The sequence below is a fragment of the Miniopterus schreibersii genome (assembly GCF_964146895.1).
Source record: "Miniopterus schreibersii genome assembly, chromosome: X".
In the NCBI taxonomy this organism is placed as follows: Eukaryota; Metazoa; Chordata; class Mammalia; order Chiroptera; family Miniopteridae; genus Miniopterus; species Miniopterus schreibersii.
This window is the reverse complement of record NC_138104.1, coordinates 79,588,414-79,601,322: the sequence shown is the minus strand read 5'-3', so window position 1 is coordinate 79,601,322 and position 12,909 is coordinate 79,588,414.

The following is a 12,909-nucleotide window of genomic DNA, read 5'->3' as shown; positions in this document are numbered from 1 at the left end:
ATACCTTGTTAGATTGGGCTCCTCTGGCAGAAATGTGTCAGGAACCGACATTCAGGTTTCCATGAGAACTTTCAACCCGAGGGAAACCAAGATAATCTGGGTACTGGAATCAGAATAAGCTTCACTGAATGCCCAGCTGCTGTGGCTCAGTGGTTGAGCGTCAACCTATGAACCAGGAGGTCACGGTTTGATTCCAGATCAGGGCACATGCCCGGGGTTGTGGGCTCAATCCCCAGTCAGGGGTGTGCAGGAGGCAGCCGATTAATGACTCTCATCATTGATGTTTCTCTCTCCCTCTCCCTCTCCTTTCCTCCCTCTGAAATCAATGAAAACATTATTTTTTTAAAAGAATAAGTTTCACTGTATTCTCAGTCAGTACAGTCCTCTTTGCTGTAGCAGCCACAACAGGGTTTGTGTTTCTAATGACTCAGCTTCTTTGCTACCAACGTAGCTCCTTTCAAGAAAATTGCAACCACTTTTTCTATAAAGAAAAAGAGGTTGCTAGAGAGGCAACCTCAGATACATAAGGAGAAGTTTCAGCACATCAGGCATCTAGAGAGATAGCTGCAAAATCAGAAGATAGGAGAAGTTGAAGTCATTTTGAGCTTAAAAGTACTCATGATGTCATATGTTCTGAGCCACTTCCCAAAGTCATTAATCCTTGAACAGAAGTTGTGATTTGTAAAGGATAAATCTCATTTGTCGCAACTGTGCTCACAATCAGTAAGTGAGGATCTAGTGCTCTGACAAATAAAGCAGACTCAGGTTGCAGTGAAGTTTAGTTTAGGCTAATTGTGATGGTGGGTTTTTGCCGGAGCCCGCCGGCAGAGTCGAATGGTCCTGAGGAAGGGGTGAGGATGGAGAAAAGACAGACACAAAAAAGATGGGATCGGGAGGACTGCAGCTCGTGAATGCTGAGGCCTCGAGTTTATTTTCCAAGCTCAATTTATACCGGCGCTGTTGTTTTTGCTGAATAGCACCCCGCCCCGCATTCCTTCCCCTTGCCCGATACAAAGTAATTCTTTCCAGGCAGTATGAATGCTCTTTCAGAGTAAACACCCTGCCTCCTGCAGGAGCTCAGGCCTTGGTAACTATCTTCTTCTCGGCTTTTAATGGGAACTTTTTGGGGAGGATTGAGTCCTTGGCTTGGTATGTGGCTTGACTATCCCTTAACCCTTCAGGCCAGGGCCAGCTTCCTGATAAGCCTTTCTAGAATTTAAGGCCGCAAGCTAAATTAGTAATGGCCTTGGTGCCTCAAGGTCTGGGTCTGGGAGCAGGAGAGCACCTCTGCAGCTCACCCAGGCAGCGCCTCTGTGCCTGGGGCCACAGCGGCTCCCCACAGGTTTTAAAAAAATTTATCTTTATTGTTGAAAGTATTATAGATGTCTCCTTTTTTCCCCCATTGACTCCTTCTACCTTGTGCTGCCCCCTGCCCCAGGCCTTCACCAGACTATTGTCTAGCCCAAGGGTTATGCACATATGCATAGAAGTTCTTTCTTTAATCTCTTCCCACCCACCCACCCTTCCCCTCTTTCCTGCTGAGATTTGTCAGTCTGTTTCATGCTTCTATGTCTCTGGTGATAGGTTTTGAAAGTCTGTTCAGTTTTAGACTTGAAGAATCAAAAATTTTAAATCAAAGAAAAATTAATCAGATGTGAAGTATGGACTCCTCTAAGTGTAACTTTATTTTTCTGTTTATCTTCTCAATCGGTTGTAAACTTCTCATTCATCTCTGTAATGTCAGGCAATATCCCAAAGACTGCCATGTAAAAGATGCTTAATAACATTTGCGTCAATAGAAAAAATAAACAAATGAAGAAAAGAATGTGGGGGAAAAGAGATACAGATACCTTGCATATGTTTTGGTTTCTCAGGAACTATGAAGTCCCCAGGATATACCTGATACTAGATTGAGTAACTGGGTTAAATCCTTGATCTTGTGATGCTTGAACTTTTGGGGCACTTGGGAAAAGATTCTAGAGTGAAAGAATTACACGGAAGGTAAATTTAATTTCTGGACTAGAATTCTAAGTACTGCTTTGCAAGGTTATCAGTTTAAGATTTACTGTGGACTCCTTAGTATATTGACTAGGCTTGTCAATATCTAGGAAGAAAGCTGTTAAAGTTATTACTTGATTACTCCTTGCCTTATTCTAAAAACTCTTGAAAAGGCTTATTTAAGGGAAATGTAATTAATAATAGGGATTAATCTGATGAAGAGGGAAATTGATTAATTTGTATCTTGAGATAATATGCTTTATTTTTTAAATTTTTAAATTTTTAAAATTTTTCATTTATTTTTGTTTAAAATATTATAGATGTCCCTTTATCTACCCAATGACACATTCCACCGCATTCCACCCCCTCCCCAGTCCCTTTCCCCACCATTGTCCTTGTCTTTGAGTTGTACATATATGCATATAAATTCTTTGGTTACACTCTCCCCTTCCACCCACCCACCATCCTCCATCCCTCTTCTTTACAGCTGCATAGTATTCCATGGTGTAAATGTCCCACAGCTTTTTTATCCACTCATCTACTGATGGGCACTTGGGCTGTTTCCAGATCTTAGCTATTGTAAACTGCGCTGCTATGAACGTTGGGGTACATATATTCTTTCTGATTAGTGTTTCAGGATTCCTAGGATATATTCCTAGAAGTGGGATCACTGGATCAAAAGGAAGCTCCATTTTTAACTTCCTGAGGAGACTCCATACTATTTTCCATACTGGTTTCACCAGTCTGCATTCCCACCAGCAGTGTACTAGGGTTCCCCTTTCTCCACATCCTCACCAGCACAAGTTGTTTGTTGATTTGTTGATGGTAGCCATTCTTACAAGTGTGAAGTGATACTTCATTGTGGTTTTAATTTGCATCTCTCTAATGATTAGCGAAGTTGAGCATTTTCTCATGTGTCTCTTGGCCATCTGTATGTCCTCTTTGGAGAAGTGTCTGTTCAGGACCTTTGCCCATTTCTTAATTGGGTTGTTTGTCTTCTCGCTGAGTACACTTTGTACACTTTGGAAATTAGCCCCTTATCAGATACATCCTTGGCAAATATGTTTTCCCAGACCATGGGGTTCCTTTGCATTTTGAGGCTGTTTTCTTTGGCTGTGCAGAAGCTTTTTAGTTTGATGCAGTCCCATATGTTTATTTTTTCTTTTGTTTCTCTTGCCCTAGGAGATGTATCAGTGAAAATTTCACTACGTGGGATGTCTATGACTTTACTGCCTATGTTTTCTTCCAGAATTTTTATGGTTTCATGACTTACATTTAAATCTTTTATCCATTTTGAGTTTATTTTTGTGTATGGTGAAAGTTGGTGGTCTAGTTTCATTTTTTTGCATGTACCTGTCCAATTTTCCAAGCACCACTTATTGAAGAGACTGTCTTTACTCCAATGTATGCTCTTGCCTCCTTTGTCAAATATTAACTGACCATAATGGCTTGGGTCTATTTCTGGGGTCTCTGTTCTGTTCCATTGATCTATATGTCTGTTGTTATACCAATACCAAGCTGTTTTGATTACAGTGGCTTTGTAGCACAGTTTGATGTCCAGCAAAGTGATCCCTGCCACTCTGCTCTTTTTTCTCAAGATGGCTGCAGCTATTCTAGGTATTTTTTGGTTCCATATAAAATTTTGAAATGTTTGTTCTAGATCTTTGAAATATGCTGTTGGTATTTGAATAGGAATCACGTTGAATTTATAAATTGCTTTGGGTAGTATGGACATTTTAATGATATTAATTCTTCCAATCCATGAGCATGGTATATTCTTGTACTTGTTTAACTCTTCCTCTATTTCTTTTTTCAGTGTCCTGTAGTTTCTGAGTACAGGTCTTTTATATCTATGTTTAAGTTTATATCTAGGTACCTTATTTTTTTAGTTGCAATGGTAAATGGTATTGTTTTTTTAGTTTCCCTCTCTGAAAGTTCATTGTTGGTGTATAAGAATACCATTGATTTCTGAATGTTTAATCTGTATCCAACTAGTTGGCCAAATTCGTTTATCAAATCTAGTAGTACTTTGATGGAGTCTTTAGGGTTTTCTATGTACAATATCATGTCATCTGTAAATAATGACAGTTTTACTTCCTCCTTTCCAATTTGGATACCTTTTATGTTTTCTTCCTGTCTGATGGCTGTGGCAAGGACTTCCAGTACTATGTTGAATAAGAGTGGTGAAAGTGGACATCCCTGTCTTGTTCCTGTTTTTAAGGGAAAAGGTTTTAGTTTTTGCCCATTAGAGTATGATGTTGGCTGTACGTCTGTCATATATGGCCTTTATTATGTTGAGGTATGATCTCTCTGTTCCCACTTTGCTGAGAGTTTTTATCAGAAATGGGTGCTAGATTTTGTCAAATGCTTTCTGCATCTATTGATATGATCATATGATTTTTGTGCTTCATTTTGTTTATGTGATGTATCACATTTATTGATTTGCGGATGTTATACCAGCCTTGCTGCATCCCCAAGTGGGACCAAATCCCACTTGGTGGTGATATATTATCTTTTTAATGTATTTTTGGATCCATTTTGTTAGTATTTTGTTGAGGATTTTAGCATCTATGTTCATCAGGGATATTGGTGTGTAATTTTCTTTCTTTGTAGTGTCTTTATCTGGTTTTGGGATTAGGATGATGCTGTCCTCATAAAAAGAGTTTGGGAGTTTTCTTTACTCTTGAATTTTCTGGAATAGTTTGAATAGAATAGGCATTCATTCTTCTTTGAATGTTTGGTAAAAATTGCCTTTAAATCCATCTGGTCCAAGACTTTTGTTTGCTGGGAGTTTTTTGATTACTGCTTCAATTTCATTAGTTCTTATTAGCCTATTCAGGTTTTCTGTCTCTTCTTGATTCAGCTTTGGAAGGTTGTATGCTTCTAGGAATTTGTCCATTTCATCAATGTTGTCCCGTTTATTGGCATATAGTTGCTCATAGTATTTTCTTACAATCCTTTGTATTTCTGTTGGGTCAGTGGTTATATCGCCTCTTTCATTTCTGATTTTATTTATTCGGGTCCTCTCTCTTTGTTTCTTGATGAGTCTGGCTAAAGATGCATCAATCTTATTTATCTTTTCAAAGAACCAGCTCTTGGTTTCATTGATTTTTTGTATTTTTTTTTAGTCTCTATGTCATTAATTTCTGCTCTGATCTTTATTATTTCCTTCCTTCTACTACCTCGGGACTTTTCTTGCTGTCCTTGTTCTAGTTCTTTTAGTTGTTGTGTTAGATGGTTCATTAAATCTTTTCTTGCTTCTTGAGATAGGCTTGTAATGCTATGAATTTTCCTCTCAGAACTGCTTTCACTGTGTCCTATAGATTTTGGGTTGTTGTTTGGTCATTTTGGTTTTTTTTTTATGAAGTGTTTGATTTCTTCCTTGATCTAATTGGTAAACCATTCATTGTTTAGTATCATGCTGTTTAGCTTCCATGTGTTTGAATATTTTTGAGTTTTTTTATAGTGATTGATTTCTAGTTTCATGGCATTGTGATCTGAGAAGATGCTTGATATGACTTCAATCTTCTTGTATTTGTAGAGACTTGCCCTGTGCCCTAACATGTGGCCTATTTTTGAGAATGTTCCATGTGCACTTGAGAAGAATGTGTATTCTGTTGTTTTGGGATGATATGTTCTGTAAATATCAATTAAATCCCTTAGGTCTAGTGAGTCATTTAAGGTTTGTGTTTCTCTGTTGATTTTTTGTCTTGATGATCTGTCCAATGCTGACAGTGGGGTGTTAAAGTTCCCCACTATGATTGTGTTGCTGTCAATCTCCCCCTAAAGTCCCCCAAGAAATTTTTCATATATTTAAATGAAATATATTTTTCATATATTTAAATATATTTTTCATATATTTAAATTTTTCATATATTTATGTTGGGTGCATAAATGTTTATAAGGGTTATTTCCTCCTGTTGGATTGATCCCTTTAGTGTTACTTAGTGACCATCTTTGTCTCTTGTTATTGTCTTTATTTTGAAGCCTATTTTGTCAGAAATAAAAATTGCTACTCTAGCTTTCTTTTCCTTTCCATTTGCATGGAACATTTTATTCCATCTTTTCACTTTTAGCCTGTGTGAATCTTTTGCTCTCAGGTTGGTCTCTTGTAGACAGCATGTATTTGTGTCCTGTTTTCTTATCCATTCAGATACTCTATGTCTCTTGATTGGACCATTTATTCCATTTACATTTAAGGTTATTATTGATATAAACTTATTTAATGCCATTTTCCCCCTTTATGCTGATATTCCTTTCACTTACTCTTCTTTCTTTTTCTTAGAGCAGTCCTTTTAACATTTCTTGCAATGCTGATTTGGTGGTACTAAATTCCTTTATCCTTTTTTTTTCTAGGAAGCTCTTTATTTCACCTTCAATTTTAAATGATAGCCTTGCTGTATTAAGCAATCTTGGTTGCATGTTCTTGCTTTTCATTACTTTAAGAAACTCATGCCTGAAGAGTTTCTGTTGAGAAATCAGCTGTCAGCCTTATGAGGTTTCCCTTCTAGGTCACTGCTTGTCTCTCTTGCAGCATTTAATATTTCCTCTTTGTTCTTGCCATTTGCCATTTTAATTATGATGTGTCTTGGAGTGCGTCTCTTTGGGTCCCTCTTGTTTGGCACCCTCTGTGCTTCCTGAACTCGTGTGGCTTTCTCCCTTGCCAGCATAGGGAAGTTTTGTGTCGTTATTTTTTCCACCAAGTTCTCTATCCTTTGCTCTCTTTTTTACCCCTCTTTTTCCCCTATAATGCGAATGTTGTTTTGCTTCATGTTGTCCCATAGCTCCCTTAAACTGTCCTCATGTTTTTTAAGTGTTTTTTTCTTTTTGCTACTCTGATTTCTTTTTTCTACCTTGTCTTCTAAGTCATTTTTTCTATCCTCTGCTTCATTGAGCTTGCTTTTAATTCCTTCCAGTGCATTCTTGATAACAGTTACAGCATTCTTTATCTCTGTCTGAGTTTTGTTTTTGTTATGTATCTCTTTTTTCATGTTTTCACTAAGGTCCTCGATCTTATCATCTAGTGTCTTCTTAAGTTCCTTGAACATCTTCATAATCAATACTCTGAACTGTGTTTCTGATAACTTGCTTAACTCCATCTCATCAAAATCTTTTTCTGGCTATTTTTTGTTTTCTTTAATTTGGGGGTTATTTATTTGTCTCCCCATTTTGTTAGATCTTAGTGTTTGTATCTATATATTAGGTATATTTGTTGTCTCCTAGTCTTGTGGGGAGGGATTTTGTATTGTGAGACCAGTGGAGCCCAGAGGTGTGTTTTCCTTATACTTCTGAGCTCTTTGCTCTAGGCTTGTACCTTTTGTAGGTGTCCCTTTTGTGCGTTCTTTGGGTTCTCCTGTTGTGGTTGGGTCTGGAGTGTTGTTTACCAGTCCTTGGGACGACTCTCCTCTCAGGTTTGCTAACTGTGTGTATCAGCCCCAACCTTCTCGTGTAAGCTGTTATACAGGTGCTGGCAAGGCAGGACATTACCCAACTAAACTTCCAGGAAACAAGGGGTATCTTACAAAATATCTTGACAGTCACAATGAAGACAACCCAACTGAAAATAGAACTAGGAGAGTGAAGGGAGAACACAAGTTTTAGGGGAAAAAACAATAGCTTAAAAAAAAGAAAGAGAAAGAAAAGGAAAGCTTAGAGAGAGAGAAGTATATTGTTAAAAGTGACTATAATTTAGAAAATGATAATAATAAACTAAATGTAAAAAATAAAGAAGCTACTGGGAGATAATAGAGGCAGAGGAAAGATTCTGAAAGACGGGCCAGCAAACAATTAAGGGAGAGAATAGGAGTAGGATAATAGTTGAAAATGAAAAACTGATAATCCATTAAAGAAATAAGAGAAACTAACAATCTAACAAAATGACAGGAAGACAGAAGGGAGGAAAACAAAAGCAAGAAGGAAAAGAAGAAGAAGAAAAGTTATGTCAATGGATCAAGAGGAGAGAGAGAGATGAAGTCCAAGCAGGGAGGGAGTCCAATAAGAGATTTGGGGGAGCTATAGAGATAAGCAATAAACTTGTTGGTTTTTATGATAAAGATCCAGCCATTAAACAGGAATGCCAAGAAGGTCTTGATATTAGAAGCAAGAATAAAACAAAACAGAGCAAAGAAACAAAACAAAAGAGAGAACAAAACAAAAAAAAGCTAAGCAAAACAAGATTCTTTAAAAAAATAAAATAAAATAATTAATTTAAAATTAAAAAAATTAATTGTTAATAAATTTAAAAAGAAGAAAAAGCAAATGTTTTTTCCCCCCTTTCTCTTCTTCCTAAGGGAAAAAGAGAAGAAAAAAAAAAGTCAGTCAATCAATTGGGTTTCTTCTGGGAAGCTTGTGTTGTCTATGGGTCACTGTTTTGTGTGCTGATTCCATTCTCCTGGGAGGTACTTGTGTGTCACGCAATGTGAGGAGCCATCTAGGTTTGCCTCTGGTGTCCTTAAGTAGGTGGTTGATCCGAGGCTCTCCATGGATCACCTCCTCTTTTCAGCTATTTTCCAACTTTGTAATTGCCTGGTCTTACTCCAGAGTCTTCTGTAGAGTCTTTAGGGTACAGGATGGCTAGTTTAGTTCAGGGTATCACTCCCCTTACTTAGAGGTTTTGCAGTCAGGCACTCACAGTGTGGAAGTTAGTCTCTGTTCCACAGCCAGCTCCTCAGTCTCTACCCTGTCCTCCTGATTCTAGTTCTCCATGCACTGGCCTGCTGCAGTTTCAGATTCACTTCAGTCTGTTGCCTTTTCTGTCTGGTCCATTTCAGCAGCCTGGGCTCAGTGGGTTTGATTAAAAAAATTCTTGTGAGCCCTTTGCTTGCCCAGCCCCCAGCAGAGGTTTTCAGTGTTTCCTCCAGTTCCCAAACAACAGTCCCTGAGAGTCTTATTCTTGTAATGTCCTCCTGTGAGCTGCTCTCCCTTCCCCTTCATGACTGTGCCTTGTGGAGGTGTCTGGGGCCTCAGTGAGCTGGCCCAGCCCTTTTCCTGTTGGGGGCGGTGCTCCTGGCTGCAGGAGAAGAAGGTGGGCTCCTCCCCTCCCTTCCCAGCTCTGGTTGGTTGGTGCACCAGGCCCGCCTTCAAACAGTCCCCTGAGCAGATTCCTATCCCAGCCTCTGCTGGTCTGTCCGCCCAGTGCACACTGGGAAGGTGGAAGCCATTTCAGTGATCAGACTCAAAAATGCACAAAGCAGCACCTAGGCAGAGAGCCCGCCCCTCAAGCTCCTGCAGCCTGCGCGCCAAAGCACCCAGTGGGAGGGGACCCAAAGACAGCTCCATGCAGCTCCCTGCACCGCTGGTCTCAGCAAACCTGGGGCAGCTCCACACTCCACCACGGCGCCCCTCGGGGCTGGTCACCGATCCCAGCCTCTCCGCACCAGGAGCTCAGGGAGGGAGGGCTTCTCCCCTCCCCCGCGCCACGCAGATTCAGTGCTTTCTGGGGCTCAACACAATGCCCCACAGGGAGGCAGAGGGTCCCCGTGTGCGGCTGCTCAGTCCCAACCTCTCGTCCCTTACTACTTGGGTGCCACACGCTTTGGGACAGCCTTTCCTCTGGTCAGCACTCCGAGCATTAGACTCCGGTTGAGGCCGCCACTGGAAGCTTTGTTTCCTAGGAAGGCGCGGTCCCCTCCTCACAGGCTCACCGCTCCCCTGGGTCCCTCTGCCCTCCGTGGGGGGCGCTCCTTCCCCTCTCATCTGCTCCGGGTGTGGGATCCCCGCTTTTGGTGGCCAGTCCCCACTCCCGAGGGGAGGGAGCTTTGCAGCCTCCAAGCCTCGGGTTCGGAGCCCAGCACAGGCTTCAGGGGGGACTCCCCCTTCCTACGCCCCCCTCTCTTACCGGACTCCGTGATGTCTCTTCAGTGCTCCCCACTCGCACTCCGTCCACTCAGGTGTGTTTCTCTGGTTTTTCCAAGCTGCCTACGTAGGATTTTAGGAGGAAATCAAGTCCGTGGCTGGGAGCAAGGGTGCTCTGTTGCTTCTCACAGAGCCACCATCTTCCCTCTCCCAGATAATATGCTTTAAATTCTTTGAAGGGAAAATTTTTTTCCTGGTGTCAGTCTTGAGGAGCAATTCCTTACAGGGGACATTGTGTAGGAGTATTAAGTGATAATCACCTCGTGCTGAAGCAACAGTTAGAAGGTTATTTTTAATAGTCTCCTTTGCTAAAAGTTGAAAGTATAACTTTAAAAATTATAATTCAGTGTGAGCTATTCATCAAGAGACTAGATTCTGGACTCTAAAATGAGGTGCAGAACTGTTACAAGCTAAGGTCCCCAGACCTAGAGTTGAATTTGTGTTCAGGTAGAAATCTAGCTCTGCCTTCTACCTGAAAGAAGAGTTTATGCAAATAAACCTTCAAAAGGCTATTTCTTCAACCGCAACAAGTACAATTATGTATTTTTTAGGAAAGCTGTGATATTTGTGAGACAATATCTGAAAAGTTTTTAGTATACTGCCTAGCTATATAAGTAGTTAAAAAAATGTCAGCTTTTAATATCCTCCTAGTAGTATCAGCTATCTAGGTTAACAGTTAGAATACCCAACATAAAGGATAAGTAGTATATCTCAAGAATGTTAACTTTGTCAAGTTTTGCTTCAAGTGCACAAAAGGAGAATATTATAATTAATAATTTAAATTTACCTAAGTTACATAACATCTTGTTGAATTATGTTCTCCAAGCATAAAAATCTTTTCTCATGGGCAAAGACTCTGAAAATAATTTATGGAAAATAATTTCAAGGCTAATTCATGCAAATCAACACAATATATCAGGAGATGGAAACACAACGTGTGTGTGTGTGTGTGTGTGTGTGTGTGTGTGCATGTGTGTGTGTGTGGTCAACAAAAAAGAGCCTTAGAGTAATAAGTGTTCCTGCATAACACTGGGCAAAAAATCTTGACTATTGTAATCAGAAAGGTACCAACAATGAAAAAAATAGAAATGCAATATTCTATAAACTGCTCTCATGCTAATCCTTATTGACTTTAATTTTCTTGAGAAGTCTTATTTCATTTTAAAAGAATAAACCTCACCCGGCCAGAGTGGCTAAGTGGTTGAGGATGGGCCCATGAACCAGGAAGTCACCAGGGCACATGCCCAGTTTCAGGTTCATCCCAGTAGGGAGCATGTAGGAGGTAGCCAATCAGTGATTCTTTCTCATTATTGATGTTTCTATTTCTCTCTTCTTCTCCCTTCCTCTCTCTAAAGTCAATAAAACATTTACAAAATAATAACAAAATAAAAGAATAAACCTCAAATAAATGGCAAACAAGTCTATTCTGAGTTGCATCTCATTTTTTAAAAATTGGATTTATCTTCATATTTTCTGGTACCATTGTAAAGAGCCTTAATTCTATTTGTTGTCATGGCCACTGGTTTAGTGTTTTGTGCAGGTATTCATATTGTATTTCATAAAATCTACAATGCCATTGATTGTAATGTCTGCCATTATTTTATGTAATGGTAAAATATTGCCATTTAAACTATGATATAAATCTTTCTTATCACCTGGAATTTCTACTGGTACTATCTGAAAGAGCTCTTTGAGACTTCTGTGAATATAGATTTTATCATATATTACACTTGTGCATACATAAAAAGGGGAGCATGAGTGAAATAAATTGATTAATGTATTCTAAAATGTCTTCGTATTCAGAGAAAGTTTAATTCTTTTGAATCACTTCTTGGCTTAAAGTGATTGATGTCCATGTTTTTCTTCACACAGTAATATCCTCTGTTCCAGCTAGCACATTAATGATGTGAAAGTTTTTTAAAAGTTTGCTATCTATTTTCTTCAGAATTTTCTCCCAAAGCATTACACCCATTCTGTAAGCTTTGACAATACAATATCCATGAAAGATTTTCAGACAATAATTCCAGGAGTCATATTCCTTTATCAAAAGTCCCTTAAATTGTCTGTTTTTTGAGATGTCAAAAGGTTTTAGTTGTCCAGTCATGTCATTAAGAAAACAACCAAGTTTTCCCATGTGCAGATAATGACAACTACATTATGAACGTGGTCTTAAGAGAGCAATTGTGTCTGAGAGCAATTGTAAGTTGCCATTAATTATAGGGTATATCCTGATTTCAGAGCTGTTAAAATATGATACATTGTCTTAGTATTAATGAAATATAATAATATATACATACATTAAACAAATATATTTTGAGCATCCAATTGTTAATATTAGACTTCAGTATTAAGGAAAAGAGAGGGAGAGAGAGAGATAGAAACATCAATGATGAGAGAGTCATTGGTCAGCTGCCTCTTGCACACTCCCGACTGGGGATTGAGCCCACAACCCGGGCATGTGCCCTGACCGGGAATTGAACCCCGATCGCCTGGATCCTAGGTAGACGCTCAACCCCTGAGCCATGCCCAGAAGGGCTGTTATGAAGTTTATAACATAATGAATTCAAGTTCCATCCCTAGTCTGATGACTTTCAAATTTATCTAGCCAAGACCTCTTCATTGAGTTCCAAAGTTGTATGCCCAACTATTTATTCAATAATCCCACTTGAATACAACTGCAAGGTCAATATGTCTAAGACTGAACTTCTGAACTCAGTTTTATGGTCACTTCCTCCCCACTATCTTCCAATAAAGAAAATAAATATCACTATCTCTTCCATGCTTTTCGATTTTAGTGAATGTTACCTTTATCAATAGAGTGTCTCAAGGAAGAAGCACAAAAGTAGAAATGATACCTCCCTTCTTCTCAAACCAGTTTCTTATCTATCACCAACTCCTGTTGATTTTACCTAACAGCTCTGTCTACTTATCTCCATTTCACCACCACCATTGACCTAAACAAAACTACTATCATGCTTTGTGTGAACTTCTGCAAAAGCTTACAAACTAGTCTCCAGATAGTAATGCTAACCCCTCTTCAATCCATTTTTATCCTGA